At 45.5% G+C, this 15,609-nt stretch overlaps 2 long non-coding RNA genes across 2 annotated transcripts; one reads left to right on the top strand and one right to left on the bottom strand.

The window, feature by feature from the left end:
* Nucleotides 1-373: 373 nt before the first annotated feature.
* On the bottom strand, nt 374-4,264 carry LOC146766551 (uncharacterized). Its single transcript, XR_014957681.1, has 3 exons — nt 4,143-4,264; nt 3,532-3,595; nt 374-2,734 (listed from the first exon to the last, which is right to left on the bottom strand). It is a non-coding gene; the product is annotated as an uncharacterized LOC146766551 (long non-coding RNA).
* Nucleotides 4,265-4,610: 346 nt separating this feature from the next.
* LOC146766552 (uncharacterized) lies at nt 4,611-7,635 on the top strand. The gene is made up of 2 exons (XR_014957682.1): nt 4,611-4,732; nt 7,597-7,635. It is a non-coding gene; the product is annotated as an uncharacterized LOC146766552 (long non-coding RNA).
* Nucleotides 7,636-15,609: the final 7,974 nt, after the last annotated feature.

Raw genomic sequence — 15,609 nt, forward strand, 5'->3', positions numbered from 1 at the left:
GCTCAAATCCAGTCCAGACTGTGAACTCACAATCTGCTGTTTACTTAAAGTATAGAGAAAGCACTTGACCTCTTCTCAGTGGCATCCATGTGGAAACACTCGACAATAGAGGCCTTCCTTGGTTTTCTTAGGAATCATGTTTCGACATTTTTATCTCCTCTAATTAAGGTCAATGGTCACACACACCCACTTCTCTCCTCAGCCCACTCTTCCAAAATTGCCGGCGCTTACCCAGCTCCAGTTACCCTGGATGTTACCCAATTTGTGCAGGCAGAGTTCTGGGGGGAATGAGGAGAGTCCCCAAAATTTGAGGCTCGGCTGAAGCGAGCGCCGTGGCTGAGCTCTGGCGCTCACCAGCCCGTCCACCACCACGAGCAGCGGAGCCTGATAGCCAGAAGCAAAGAGTAGGCGGGGGGTGGGATTGCTGCAAATGTAATTCCACCATGAGAATATTTCCTAACCCGCAGCACATGTTCCCACCCGGTGGGGAAGGTGTGAGCGAGCTCTGAAGGAGGACAGCGAGAGCGAAGCTCATCTCCCTCTGCAGCGCTGCAAGTGCTAATTGCGGGCGGGGAGGAAGGCTGGAGCTGGTAGACGTCTTGGAGCACAGCACAAGGATTCCTGTTGTCCTTGTGGAAGAAACCCAGGAGTGCTTCACATCCCAGCATCCCTGGCAAGATTCGCTTCGGCACTGCTGTGCTTTGTCTGCAGCCCTGGCTGCTTCTTCTTGAAAACCCTCACTTTTCTCAGCGGGGCACGTCCCAGGAATTCCAATGCTCCAGCCAAGGCCGTTGTGTCAGGATGCAAAGGATACCTGCTAGCCCACCGTCAAGGCTGCAAGAGCACATCCCACTGATCCAGGGGACTGGATTTATCATTAGAAAACCCCAGTACCTTTTTAGAGCAGTATACATCCTGCTTAGTTAATTACATTTTCATTATTATGGTTGAGTAGGTGGCAGGTATGAATAGTTAACAATGGAAGGCAGAAGTTGGGGAAATAAAACTCCGTGCTTTTAGAAGTCATTTTACATATGTAAAAATAAAAGTGGGCCAGCCAACTGCAGACCTTGGAATTACTTAGGCTTGTGCCTGATGCATTGAACTGTTTCCCTTTAAAGTGACATGCTCTCGTCTCTCTCACAGAGCAGAATATCACTTCCAGAAAAGAAAAGAGCTAATGCTGTCCTTTTCCTTTTATATATATATATAAAAAAAAAAAAAAGAAAGAAAACCAGAACAAAACTAACAGAGTTGTGCCCTAAGTGAGATTGTCTTGACCCTTTGCAAAGCCAGATCCTCAGAGCCTCTATCAGCACACACTTCCAGCATAACTCCTTTTGCTCATGCTGAGCTCAGCCGTGGGTGCAGGATCAGGACACCTGCTCTCTGTAGAGAATAACTACCCAAAAACATGATTTTTTTTTTTCTCCCTTCTATACTGTTTTTTTTAAGCTGAAAAATTGCGTGTTTGGTTCTAAGGCAGGAGTAGGGCAGGCTGTGGTGTGGGGACTGCATCCATAGTTTCCAGGTGTCAGGGAGATGTGTCAGAGCAATCTGACATCCCAGAGAGATGGGTTTTTCATGTAAAAGTAGGAAGTTATTAGCTCCCAAAATATTCTCTTGGCAGCAGCAGGGCAGCAAGCGCTGCTACAGGGAAGGCAAGTGCTGGGCCAGCATAGTCTGCAAAAGGTTTTGTGTTGTCACATATTGCAGAATAATGTAATAAAATTCAAGGACTTTTATTCCTAAAAGAGCGCAGTCACTCATGCCACAAGGAAGATTATGTTTAATTAAATATTGAACCCCTTTATATATCTGTTCCAGGCTCTGAATCACACTCTCTCTCCTTACAGCCAGAGGACATTCCCACATCTTCAAAGATTTTACAAATGAGGCTAGTGGAGAGTTTCATTTCCCCTGGAACTGAAATTGAGCTTCTTTGGAGATGGAAACCAGCAACTCTTGAAAATCTCTTTTTCAGCAGAGCAGGCCAGGAAGAGAAAAAAATATACAGTATCCCAGAAGTGAGCTACAGGATGACTTTTTAATAGCAGAAAAGCTATATTATTATTATTATTTAGTATCTGTGCTTTGTTTGCTGTGTTGGGGGGCAGGTTACACCTCTTCCACTGAGTTCAGTAATGGGCCCTTGCACTTCAGTTACTCCTTGTTTGATTCCTGCAACACTTTCCTGACTCTTTTTTGGGGAAATTTTCATATTCCTGCTAAAATTTAGTCACTGGGGACTGCTTAGACATCCTCAGACCCCCTCCTTGGATTTAAACTCCATCTTTTTTTGCGAGTGTGCTGTGAGTTTTCTTCATTGCTGGGATATGTGTTATCTTGCTCAATTGCATTTAATTTGGTCTCAATCTGCATATTCGCGTCCTGGGCTGAATCCATCGAGATTTTCCCATGACACATTTTGCCTCTGCTGTTCCCGTGACACATGTTCCTTCTGCTGTGGCAAGATCTACTCCGTGGATTCATCTTTTCTTCTGAGAAAAGTGAGGCTGTTTTTCCCAAGTTCAGGCTCTCAACGTTGGGATTTTCCGAGCCTTCCCAGATCCGCAGCGATGTCAGTTCACACGCGTTATTTCTCAGTTCAGCAGGGATGAAACTCAACATCCTTTCTCACTTCAATGTCTCAGCTGGCTTGAGCAAAAGGCTGGGGTTTGTGTCGAGTCATCTGGTTTGCTGTTGGGTGTTTGGGGCTTGCTTGAAGCCATTTCTGCAATCAAAAGACTCAATTTTCAATACCAGCCAAAGACTGGGCACGTGTGTACAGCATTAGGACCCCTTTTCAAAGAGCACCTTTGGGTGAATCACTTGACCTGGCTGTGCCTCAGTTCTCCACATAGAACAGAGGAAAATAATATTAATGCAAGTCTAACTTTCTTCAGATACTGCGAGGCTCAGTGCACGACCAGAGGTGATGTTCTCGGGTATTACAGTAATAGGGGTCACAGGAGCTAGATGGAAAAGTAAAGCAGAACCTAGTTAAGACTTTCTCAGCTGCAAAGGATTAGTGTTCATTTTAAAATCTCTGGCTCTTGGCAAATTGGGACACTTACTAACCTGTAGCTTAGGAAAAAAAAAAAGAAAAAGCCAAAGCAGCTGAAACAAGGGTGTTAGCAAGTCTGGCAGCACAGTGCACCTTATCTCTATCCTGGTGGAAAATCAAAGGCACATTTCCAGCTGTGCCCGTGAGCACTGTTTGGTCACTGAACAAAGCAAGTGGCACCTCGTATCCAGCCTACAGAATGATCACAGCCTGCTTCAGGTGCACAAACAAGTGCAAAAATGAGCTCCATGCACAGAACTCATTGTTATTCAATCAAGCCTTTAATTGTAAATGTTTTAAGCAAGGAATTCTCTGTTTTATGAAAGTGTGCTCAGCATTACTCCGCCGCAGACATCTGTCATTCAGCAGGCGCCACCCAATAAAAGTGCTCAAAATGTTCTGTTCCTCAATTAAAATATAAACCAGAGCTGTTTAAGGGCTTTTACGAGGTGATTTCTATTTACCTGACAGATTTCCACACTGGAGGAGCACAAAGCAGGATTTCAGTTTCTGATCAGAGTGATGGCTCTGCAAAATAGTAAAGTTTCAATTATTTGGATTTATTTCTTTTTGGGTGTTGAGGGTTTTTTTATGTTTTTTGTTTAATTACAGGAATAATAATAATAATCCATGAAGAAGAAAGGAATTCTTCTAATAAAAACTAGGAAGAACTTGGAAGGGTCATTGCTGATCATACATGCTGGAGGAACTGAGATCTAGGATGAACTCCTGGAGTCTGTGCCACCACCTGCTAATCTTTTCTTCCAAATTTCATCAAACAAAAGCCAGAGAAATGGGTGCTCTGCTCTGGTCTGAAACTGCTTCTTATGAAGAGAAACAAAACTCTGGCTAGACAAAAGCTCCCATTTTCCCCAAAGAAACACTGCATGAATGTTCTCATGGTTATTCCACTGCAGATGGATATTTCATCTCCCATCCTGCCTTACTGTGGCTCTCAAATAAAGATCTTTCTTTTTACCTTCCCGCTACTTAAGCAGGAGTGGACATTACATGGAGAACAAGCATTTTCACAAAAATACCCTTTACTTTCTGTTCCACAGCCTCAGGAACTCACCTTGATGGCATGAGAGATACAGAAAAGGCTTTGCTGTGTGTTTTGCTCTGTACAATGTCCTGATCCTCCTGTGCTCCACCCTCTGGCAGCTCATCACTTCAGTGCACCCGGTCAGCATCAGGCTGGAGGAGAATGGCATTGTCAGGAGAAGATGGTACTTTTGCAAGACAAAGCTTTCAGCACCAAACCTTAAACCTTCTGGTTTTGCCAGGTAACAATATGTTTTGCACCAGTTTGCCCTGTCCTGCATGTCCATGAAGCCATTGTGACACTTCACCACCCCACGGGCACAGCTGATTTCTGACAGCATGGGCAAGCCAGGGATGGAGCCTGTGGGGAGGGAAGGTGGGTGGCTTTGCTCCATCTCCTCCATGACTGCTTCCCCCCTGCAGCTTCTTTTGGGTGCCTGCAGGTCCACGAAACCTCACAGCAAGACAAACTGAGATTCCACATGGCACCAACCTAGCCCAGAGCATGCAGGTTCTCCCAGGAGTTTCAGAGATTTGGTGTTCATCCTGCCAACCTCGCTGAAGGGACAAAGCTGCCTGTGCCAGAGGTACCAAGAACTGTTGATGCTCAGCCCCAAGCTGGTGAGTCTCTGCTGAGCTGCCTCAATTAGATTCTTCCAGGGGAGATGTTAATTCCCTTTTAAAATTAAGGAAAGGAAAAGCAAACAGTGAGTAAACCCAACAACAGGTAAACAAGCAGCTCCTGGATTTTGCAGCACAGGTGTTCAGAGGAGGCTTTCTGCCTTGAACCACACTGCTTAGAAAATGCTGGGAAATCTGATGTTAGTCCTTAACTCAATGTTGTGTGTGGTTTTTTTCTCTCCAGCAGTAGCATGAGTTAAGGATGAGGCATTAGCCCTCACTGTGATCCCTGCAGTGTCAGCTCAAGTCAGATTCTTCCCGTTATTTATATGTTCCCTTTTGTGAGTGTATCGATTATACAAGTGAGTTCTCAAGTGCCTGGGCACTCAACACAGCCACACAATGGAGGAAAGTGTCCAGGTTAGCATGGAATTGCACATGTGCTGAGCATGCCAGGGGACAGGAGTAAACAGTGACATGTACAATTCAAAGCCACCTCTTCAGAGCTTTCTGTTTTGCTGCACAGCGACTAAAAAATAAAACCTACATTTCAATTTCCAAGGTATAGCAACCAAAGATTTTCAGAGTTATTCTTAGCCATGGCAGAATTGCCACCTTCAGGCCATTTCAGAACATGTGAGATTATTCCACGATAATCCAAAATCCAGCACAAGCTCCTCCCTCCCCTCTATTTGTTTTACCCTCTGCATTATGAATGCTGTGGGTAAGAGCTGTCTGTTTCACAGGGGGCTTGGTATCACAGAAAGCTGGTTGTTGATCTCTGGATGCCTGCAGGCCAGCAATCTGTGCTACAAGTTACCCCTCTTAAAAAAAATAAAAAACCAAAAAAAAAGACAAGTGGATAAAACTGATACAAGCATCTGTAACAAGCTAATTGGACCCTTGTGGGCAACACAGCAGATACAAAATTAAAACAAACAAAACATCTCATTGTACAACTGTACTTCCAGGACCACTATCACAAAGGGACCCGTCTGGATTTTTATTTTAGTTTCGTTATGTTTAAAAGGACCTAATTATGGCCAGAGCTGGAGTATCACAAGTCTGTTTTCATCTATAAAGAAAGGATATTTTGCCTCTGAACCTGAGAAATTGTTAGAAGTTGGTAATTAGTATGACTTGTTAATAGAGTTTGGCTGTGATTAAGCTGTGATTGAGTGTGAGTTTGGTTCTTGTCAATGCGAATGCCTGTAAGGTTGAGAGATGTTTAATGAGACACCTGTTGTCAGCAGCACCCGGTGGGCTTTGTTGCTCCTGATTGGAATTTGTACCACGGAGCAGCAGCACCAAAACACAGCAGCAGCAGCAGGCACAGCCCCAGCTGGAGCATCACTGGCAACAGCAAAAGGTCCAAGAGAAATGGAGGCTCGGACCCCCTGCACTGGAAAGCTCCAGGGATGCTCCAGGTCCCGCAGGTCACAGTGCCTGGGGTGATCCATCATCCAAACCATGCAATTACAGCTGACTTGGGCAGTGCAACAGGAAAAACATTGATATTTTATCTTTTCACTAAGGAATGATGGTCTGTGCTGCTGTGGGATGGCGAGTCTTTGGGAGATGGCCAGAGGGGGGATGTAGCTGAGCATGTTTAAACCTCTCTACCCACCCCCGGAATGTCCAGCCCTTGGGTAGCTGGCAATAGTGGGGCTCTTTAAAGTGTGACATTGATGGAGAAAGGTTCTGCCCATCCCAGCCCTTGATCATCCTTCCCCTTGGGCATTTTCCTCAAGGGAAAACATCCCATTGAGTGACTCAGTACCTCTTGGCCTTTGGACAGAGTAAGTTTCATTCATCTCAAAAATCAGCATAATTTTCCTCATGACTTCATACAATCCCTCCCCACACCAAAACCGGGTCCTGACGACAAATTTGTGTACTTGGGGCTACATACGTAAAATATTATTTCCCCTAAGTGTCTTTTAATCATTTTCAAGTGGCTGCTACTTAAAACATACCTGGGTTTTACACGCAAAACGCCAAAGACGCTGGAAGCAATCACGCTGGCCACTGTCACAGCCTTTTAATGTGAAATGCCTGAGCTGGGAAGAGGAGCAGAAACACTTCTGCTGCTGGAATGCGCCTCGGGAAGGAGCTTTGTGATGGATCGGAGCAGCCACTGGATGGCATCGCTCTACACGAATGGACCTGCGAGAAGAGCGAGCAGCACGGGCTGCTGTGCCAGGGAGATTCACTCAGCCCCGAGAGGCTCCGGCCGCCGCCACCTCCCCAGTTCTTTAAATAACGCTCAGAGTTCTCTTGGCTGCCTGGCCGGGAGCTCTGGGCACGGAGTTTGGTCGGAGCGAACAAAGCCGACACCCTGAAGCAAACCTATTTCTAGGCTGAGTGCGTTTGCCTTTCATTTTACGTGGGATCAAATATTCAGCCAGTTTTTGATGGGTTTCCTTCTCATGAGATGGGAAAAAGAGTCGTTTGTAATTTCTGGCCGGGCAGCGATGCGATGGCCTGACTGAAGCCCTGGTGCTGGCCAGACAGCTCAGCTCCCCAGGGCTCTCGGGGTGGCAGGCAGCTAAGGCTCTTGAGCTGAGCAGCTTATTCGTGTGTAGCAAAAGGAAAAAAAAAAAAAAAACAAAGAAAAAGAAAAAGCAATTGTTGTCTGGCACGTTCTGCTTTGTGGGCTTCAGAGCATCAAGCCCAGGTTATTACCCACGTTTGGTGCTGCTCCGTGTGACAGCAGCCTCTCAGCACCTGCTAATGCAACTTTGCTGTTACATCGCTTATTGATAAGGAATCAGCTGTTGGCCAAATAACCTGATGTTCATATTTTCCCTGGGGTTCTATGTTTCTTTCATTACTGACACTCTGTGTTGGCCTTGTTCTTCCAGCCACTGCACGTGGCCAAGCCAACCTGAGAACGTCACTGGCCAAGTTCATGCCCGAAAAGATGTCTGCTGGTGGCTCTGGAGGTGCAGCAGGATATTTGGAACTGCAGCCCCACAGAAGGTGTATATGAAGGGGGATACACTATTTGTGAGGGTCACTTGGCAGTCATAGCCAGCAGATGTATCTTCAGTGAGGACATAACATCATCAGGTGGGTGCTTGTACGTGGGCCAGGAGGTACAGCTGTTGTGAGCACAGAACTTCCTGTTGGTACTGCCCCAGTTTTGACCAGTCTAATAAATTGAATGATCATATTCAATTATATAACTCCAGTTACACTGGGATTAAAATTAGGTCATCAGTTCAAGTCCTGTAAAAGCCCCTTCACTCCCAGTTCTCAGTTCTGTACTCAAACCTCTACACCCAGCTGCCTTTTTCATACTGGAAAGATATTAAAAAATTGCAGTATAAAGTAAATGCTACATTTGTTTTATGACCCCAATTTGTCTCTTTTTTCTGGACTTACTTCCCAATCCAAACAACAAGAGAACTGTATCCATCTTGATGTGCTCAGCAGTCCACTGGTAAATGCTCTCTGCTGTCAGAAATGCTCAGGCTTGGTGGGAAATTGAGGTTGTATCAGCAGGAGGCTGCTCGGGTCCTTCTGGTGGCCACAGCTCTGCTACAGTGGCTGTAAGAGGAGACCAGAACAACTGACAGTGATTGCCTGTTTCATGTCTCCTATTTGGTATAACTGCTTGAGGTCTCTTGTGACACCCATGGGAAGGCCTCTGTGAGGTGACAGAGAGCTCAGTGGTTTTGATCTCTTTCCACTGACTTTAGAGGAAATGGCAATTTCTTCCCAACTTCAGCACTTCAGGGCTGTGTTTGACCACAGGCAGGATAAAGTTGAATATCTTCATCTATTAAATAGTCAAGAGTGTAAAGACTAAAAGAAGCGTGTTTCCTATTGTTCCTACACTGCATGGCAGGCTGTGTTTGGAAAAGATCCCCTTGGACCCAGCATTTATGGGATGGCAGAAATCCCAAGTAGGGTACCCTCTTCTGTGCTGGCTGTTCTAAGGGAGATTGTTTTAATGCAATCACCTCCGCACACAAATTTGCCCTTCTAGACTCAGGGCAACACTCCAGATCTCCAAAAAGTCAAGATGACCTTGGAAACTGCAGGGCAGCCCAGAACACTGGTGGGCAAAGGGAAATTGGAAAAAAAAATCAAATTCTGGACTGATTCCAGACCATAACAGAACTATGAGAAAAACTGAACTGAAGTGTCTCGTTCTGTTTGGTGGCACAATGTAACAGGGGATCTGTCACTGTCAGCACTGCTCTTGTCTCCCTGAAAGCTGTGGTGCCTTTCACCATCACGACATCAAAATTCAAGCCAGCTGTCCCACCTGCCCGAGCAGCTTCTGTTCTGGGCTCCCATGTGCTGTAGGTATTGTGCCTATTGATTAGCTGGGGTTTGTTGTCCCTTGACATTGTTAGGGAATATTCTGCTGGTTATAATCACTTGAACCGACACAGGCAGAACATTCCAAGTCAGGCTGGGCTGTGCCAGGCTGTGGCTACATCTCCAGGTTAGACTGTGGTGGGATTGGTACAAAATGAAAAGAAGCTTAAAAAAAATATTGTTTCGAGAAGTCACGGGAGTCAGAAAAGACTGGGGGCCTCCGTGACTCTGGCTGTCAATAAGGTGTTAGGTAGGGGAAGATTAACACCCTTTAGCAATGACACAGCTGTTCCATTGAAGGTGATAACATGCAATCAGGGGAGGGAAGAGTCTAGCACAGAATAATGAACAGAGCAAACAAAGATCAGTAAAAGGAAAGGTTTTAGCCTAAAAAGCTAAAAAAGCCTCTTAAAGCTGATTATTTTAGTGCGTATAAATAAGTATAAAAAGACCCAGAGCCTCACTTTAGGTCTGCACAACGAGCTCAAATATTTACCCCCTTTCTAAAATCAGCCTGGCTCCTAGGAAGAAGAAAAATAGTGATAATGTAGAGAATAAAGTCTCTTATCTGCCTTGGCAGTGAGCGTGCAGATAAACACAAAAATCTTTACCCTAAAGACAGCATGTAGCACTGAATCTCTTCCTCTGAAAGCACAGCAAATTGTGATAAGAATAGGGTTGGGAAGACAATAGATTTAATAGTGGAAAGAACCTAGTATTTTGTGGACTCTTGTCTTCCTTGGAAAGGAATCAGAACAATGAATTTCTTTCTCCCTCCACTGCTAATGGCTAAAGGTAGGAATTAGTGTTTTGATACACCCTGAGCTTTGCTGCTCACCTGAGCCTGTCCACTGCATCAGGAACCCCCAGGTCTGTAGATTTTCCCAGGGGACTAAAACATCAGGGCGCTAAATGCAGAGTTAGTGGTGATAGTGCCAGTCAGAGGTGCTGGGTTCCATGATTAGATTTTGGCTGGACTTGAGGAATATGGGGGGAGGGGGTCTAGCTGAGAGATGGAGGAGGAAAAGGGATCACCCCTTTAAAATGCAGCTGGGGTTTAAGCTGCTCATGAACCATACTGTGAAGAAAGCACAGCTTTCAGAGGCAGTGTTGGGGGTCTCAGCTAACACACATATGCAGAGAAAATCCAAATCCCACAACTCTCACTGAGAAACCACTACCAAATCCTTCAGAGCCCTGAATTCTTGCTGGGTAGGAGCTGAGAATTGCCTGTCTATTCCCTACCTGAGCCACTGGTCCTTTCCCACCTCACTCTGCACTCCCCATCCCATGGATTACACACACACATACTGAGAAGCAACTGCTCTCAGCCCACCAGCACAAAGGTGGAAGGTTCTGTTCCCCCCTGCTGGACACAGACCAGTCACCCCCCTTTGGTCAGACCTGCTCCATGGGAAGCATCCATGTCCCTTGCACTCCAAACCACCCTGCAGCCATCCCCCAGAAGCTGTTTCAAGGGATGAAGTGAGCCAGGCTGTGCCACGCAGGGCTGTGACAAGAGCTGCATCTGCTCGCTCTCCTCGCGCTCGGGAGCTGTGACATTGCTGTCCTCCAGCCTGGAACAGAGCAGGCAGGAGCTCCAGGGAAGAGGAGAGGGTCTGGATGGAAACAATAACAACCACAGGGACACCACCAGCACCAGCAGGAGTAAAAATGTTGCTTTACCACTTGTGAGTGCAGCAGAGCATATGGCCAGTCTGGGACTGTTGTCAGCAGCCCAGAATGGGGTAGCTCTGTTCTGGCAAACTCCATTTTTTGTCTTTATGACCAAAGAATAGTTGCATGTTGGAAGCTCTGTAGTTGCTAGGGGAAGAGCCATTAATATGCTGGTGACTGAGAAGTCAGCCAAAGCAAGTGCTGAGATAAAATTACTTTTTTCCCACTTCTGTTTCACCCTGAGTGTGTTATTCAGTGTGTTTTCTCTGCTCAGGGTACCTCACACACACTGTGCTGTGCTAACTTCTTTGTCCATTCTGATTTTATTTTTCACCTTTCCTAACTACGATTCCAAAGCATAATACTAATATGACAGACTAGAAAGACTTCTTACATCATAAATCCCAACTCACTGGCAGAGTAAGACTGCAGACGGTTTCTCTCCCACAAAAAACCTTTTTCTCTAATAGCCTGAAAATTAAGAATAGAAAATAAAATAATAGTGATGGAGGTGTGCATGAGACTGGGAATACATCCAAAGGAGGGTGATCCTACAGAATAATAAATAATTTGTTGATGGGGCTCAATGGTGCTACCTGGACCCCAGCACACAAAAACTTAACGTGCCCAACTCCTGTGGCAACTGTGCATAATCTCATTCCAGAATAACAAAGGCTTTTCCCCCTGTAGTTTCTGCTGGGGCAAGCAGTGTCTTCCCAGGTAAGGCTCTCCCCTCCCACACTTGCATCCTGTTTCTCCACACAGATCAGTGCAGCCTTCAAATCTTGTCTGCACAAGGTGTCAACTGCAGTTCCAGAAATGAGTATCCTTATTCCAAAATAAATACATCTGTAAATCTCCTGATTTCATGATAATGTTCACACAGTGGTGGAGAGAATGCAAGGTGGGCACCCCCTGAGCATCTTCCCAGCTTCCCTCCCTCCCTCCAGCTCAGTCCTATCATAAAGAACCGTGGAACTGAACCATACACAGAAGATGACTTTTTTTTCCCCAAAGCCTTCGTTTTAAAGCAACTGTTCCCAATTCTCTCCAGTAATTCCCTAGACAAGTCCCCTTTCCCCTGCTACACAGGAGTATTGCTCCAAACCATCCTTGAATGAAGTCAGCTCTGCTTTGCCTCTTGTTTGCTCTAATCCACACCACCTACAGACATTTTCAAAACTGGGAAACAATACAAAGCCACATTTTGTGTGATCATGCAACACCCTGCAAACACAACTATTCATTAAAAAAAATAGACTAGGCACTACGACTGCCAGCTCCTGACTCTGCTGTGACACAGACACATTTTTTTTCCACCAGAGGATTTTTTTTTGCCATGAGATGCCGAACAAAAGTCATGAGCAGTTCCTCTGATCAAATAAGATCTCTGCAAGAGTCTGTGGCAGCTTCACCCTGTCCCTTCATGCCAGCCACTGCTCATTTCACTGAACACTTGCTCTGCTCTGCACTCTTGAGAAAGTCAGAGCAGATTTGGCACTGTACAGTAATACACTGAGAATAAATGTGTTGTTTCTATCAATGAAAAAGGAATTTAACTATTCCTAGACTACAGAAAGCTCGTATGCAATTCCAGGGTCTGTTAGCATTTTGCCTATACCATCAATATGGATGTACCTGGCCTTGTTGTGGTGCTGAGCAGTGGTGTAAATAAAAATATTAATTTATAAAATGCCTTTCCTTTATATAACAGACTAATTAAAGTCTTAATAAAATGATAACCATTGCAATAACCAGTATGTCATAAACTTTATGGAAACCCTCTCAATCTTAGGTTAATTTTCTCTACAGATCTTCATTTAATCACAGGGTCAGGGTAGGATTTCAGATGCAGAGCTGGGTCCTCTGTATCTGCTCCCTGGCACTACCAGCCCTTCCAAACACACCAAGTGACTTCAGTCTGCTCCACATACAGATGCTGTGCAATAAATAATGAGCCACATAATTATAGTTTGAGTATTGAATCAGCCTGTGAAAGCTAGAAGTGGAGGAGGTGAGTTTTGTGAGGACAGGAACAGCATTTGCCGAATGTACTTGGGATAATTTCAGTCGAACCATGAATGAGAGAGCTTTGGGTAGAAAGATCTACAGAAAAATGCATCTCTGTTCTGCATGAGACTTGGCTATTTTTCCCATTGGCTTCCACACTTATTTGGGGCAAAACCACACAGACTTTTTCCATTAAAGAAAACAAAAGTATGTCTCCCAGGCAATGGGAACCATGAAATCAGGAGCTGGAACACAACATTGTGGCTTCATTTTAGAAAGTCAAAGAGCAGCTAGGAACCTCAAAGCCCCAGAAGAGCCAGGAATCCTGGGCCACCATCCTTACAGCTCACTGACCTCCAGCCTAGGGCTGTGGAAGGAAAAAGCCCTGATGTGTCAATCCCTGATGAGTGTGCCCTATTGTAAGCACCCAGTTGACCTGCACCAAAGCCATAAGTCTCGTAACACCAACTGCCCACTTCAGCCTTTCCTCTGCAGGAAATAAAGAGGCAGCTTGGGATCCAGTGCTCCCAGCTTCTGGCTTCTCACTGCCTTGGCAGATGCACAGCAAAGGAAGCAGGAGCCAAGGAGAGCAGTGGCTCCCAGAATCTCCCCAGGCAGCTGTGATAAAATCAGCTAATTGGTAGGGAAAAGCAGATTCTCTTGTAACTCCGACAGCATCTGATCCATCAGCTTTCTTTAATGGAAAACTGTCCCTTGAGGGATTTGCATTGGCTCCAGTCATGAGTGTCATGAAAACCACAGGGGTAACCATGAGCTTTATGTCATGTTTGGGCAAATACTCCTTCTCCATGTCTTTCACAAGAGGAGAAATAAATCATTATTCAAATTTCACACATGGTGAAACTGAGGCACCAGGAGGTGCAGTACCCTGACCAGGATTTACAAATGCACTGGTCCAGCTGGGGCTGGTTGTCAGCTCTGCTGACCTCTGCTCTTTTAGCACAGCCTTCCATGTCATCACTGCACACAGGCAGTCAAAATGGCAAAAGATCACGGATTCATCTTTCTCACCTCTTGAATTTGCAGCATGACTGCTCAAATATGGCTTTATATTGAAATATTCTGAACTTTTTATTTAAATGAAAGGGTACTTTTCAAGGTGAGGGAAGAGTGAAGCTGATTCTTTGTCTGGAAAATAATATAACTGTCTCAAGAAAATAGCCCTCATTGATTCACATGGAATAATTGGGATGCCATTAATAGCTATTAGCTTGGTGATGAGAAAGCCCTATTTAGTGTGGCTAAATGTTTAAAGAGGAAACAATTTGAATTCTGTCTCTCCCAGCACGCCCCCTCCAAAACCTCCTCCGCAACTCGACCGCTGCCCGGCTGACTTTAAACTGCCAGCGCTGACAAAAAGGGGATGTTGCATCTTTTATAAACAGCCTTTTGTTTGCTGCTCTGACACCTGCGGAAAGCAAAATTGTTATTTTCTTGCTGCTTGTTGCTGGTTTGATGCCCGCTCTGGGGCCCTACATCAGAGGCACTGTTCAGAACAGGTTGCAGGGGTCCGTTTCCGTGCTGTCTGCCGATGGTGCTGCCTGAAGGAAAACCATGGAAACGGAGTTTGACAGGCTCACGGGGACCCACGGCTGCCAGAGCCGCTGTCTTTGAGCGCCTGATGAAGACATCACAGAGCAAACACAACATTAAAACACTGCCGGCTGCTTTGCATCACTTAGAATGCAAATCTCTTTGTTCTGCTCGGCCTTTGCATTTGATAGCCAAGGAATCGGTGCCGCCGTCGTCGAACACGGATTTGACGACCTTTCTTCCTTCCCTGCACACTGCCCCGAAAAAATAATAAATCATTTGTTGCGGTAGGGAGGTTTGTGTGGGGATGTGCATGTGAAACAGCCCTGGTTTTTTGCAGGTCCTGGGATTTCTGTGCACAAATTAAATACCCACAGTGCAGAGAAGAGAGGGCTGGGCTGCTTTGCTGCTCCCTGTGCATGATTTGATTTGGATTCATTTACATGGCAACTCGCAGGGGTACATTTTATGTCATCTTTATGTCATGGATCAAAAGGCAAAAGTGATCCTTTATCTGAGCAGCTTCCAACCTTCCCTTCCAACCCTTCAAGCCACACAGATGAAAACAGACGGGGAAAACCCCAAACCCTCCCACCTCCAGAATTCCAGCTTTATAACTTTTAATGCTAAATTTGAGGAGCTGTGTGGTTATAAATTCCCCCTTCCCTTTACAAGCAGCTTCTATTTTAGATTTAATTTCTGCCTGCCTTGGTCAAGGTCAACATTTCTACACAATCTTTGTCTTGGTGCTCGGATGTGCCATTTCAGCAGCTCCTGACAAGCTGTGCTGAACATGGGGCAGCCAGGAAGCTTTTGGTGCTGATTGGAGAAACCCTGGTGAACATCTTCAGGAGGACAGAGTTGGTGGGGGACAGCAAACAAACTGATCATCCTGTCAGAAGCAGTAATTTCTCATTTTGTTCTCCCTGTGCTGCCTAACTTGCCCATTATTCATGCTGAGAGGGGGTGATCCTCACCCACCTGGCAGCAATACCCAGCTAGGGGCTACAGCTCACAAGTGGGAAAATATTTAAGCAAAATATATAAATCCACCTCAATCAAGATTCAGTAAGACTTAAATGGGGATTTAGGTTAAGATCTTTCTCAAAGGCTTTCCTGAAAACACAGCTGGAGGCCTTATCTAGGTAGCTTCTCAGTAAGTTTTGGGAAGCTGGCCCCAAAAAAGGAGCTTATGATTGGTCCCTGCCCAGGCAGGAGGACTTGGCATCTTCATGGCCATACCCTGGGGTTACTCCAAAATGAAGCTACTGCTTCCTGCCCAGATGTCTTCCTAATAAAGCTGT

The sequence above is a fragment of the Lonchura striata genome, chromosome 10, assembly GCF_050655825.1.
Source record: "Lonchura striata isolate lonStrDom1 chromosome 10, ASM5065582v1, whole genome shotgun sequence".
NCBI classification, from domain to species: Eukaryota; Metazoa; Chordata; class Aves; order Passeriformes; family Estrildidae; genus Lonchura; species Lonchura striata.